Genomic DNA, 788 nt, shown 5'->3' on the forward strand with positions numbered 1-788 from the left:
CTGGGCGGGCACATAACATGCTCCCTGATCTCCTAAGGTCAATGGCATCTTCTTATCACATAGATTCTGCTGCTTTCTGATGGTGAGAGTGCAGCACAGAGATGGCTTAATCTTTCACTTCCTCAGGACTGGTCACAGTGAAAGAGTTAGATGGGTCTAAAATATGAACCCATTTCTTAGTTGGGTGGGCGCATCTACTGAATTCAACAGTGAACACACATCTTCCACAGCCCTGGAAACCCACCCAGGGCTGGCCACCTAAGGCCCCAGGACATATCTCTGTTGATTTAAACATGTCCTGTTTAGCCCTGCTCCGTGGGAAGTGTTGGGGGCACTGAGATCTATGCCTCACTTAAACTGGAGAGAGAATGTACTGGAGTGCAGTACAGCACTTACGGTGATTTGTGGAGGTATCTGAGAGGAACTACCACCCAACCCTGCTTAGGTGGATCGAGCAAGGCCCGGAGAGAGGAAGTCACACCTCAGCTCAAGACCGTGGGCCACGGGAAGCACACGGAACACAGCACAGAGCACGCCCCAGTGCGTGCAGGAGCGCTGACGTACAGCCGGAGCCCAGAGGGAGCAAGGGGAGCGACACGGAGGACAGACTACAGGCTAGTGGGGCCACAACCTGGAGGGCCTGAACACCATGTTCAGGGTTCTGGACTCGAACCTCTAAGTACTGAAGAAGCACTCGGGAGTTTGACCGAGCGATATTAACACTCAACGCTGCCTCTCCCTAAGGTCGGTCTCTTTCCATGTTAGGAGTGAACTGAAAGGGGCAAGAG

The 788-nt window shown here is 53.0% G+C and overlaps 1 protein-coding gene across 2 annotated transcripts in view; it reads right to left on the reverse strand.

Moving 5' to 3' along the window:
• CHCHD6 (coiled-coil-helix-coiled-coil-helix domain containing 6) overlaps positions 1 to 788 on the reverse strand; it is a 248,095-nt gene that overhangs the window by 140,327 nt on the left and 106,980 nt on the right. The window lies entirely within an intron of this gene.

Source organism: Lepus europaeus, chromosome 9 (genome assembly GCF_033115175.1).
Source record: "Lepus europaeus isolate LE1 chromosome 9, mLepTim1.pri, whole genome shotgun sequence".
Taxonomy (NCBI): Eukaryota; Metazoa; Chordata; class Mammalia; order Lagomorpha; family Leporidae; genus Lepus; species Lepus europaeus.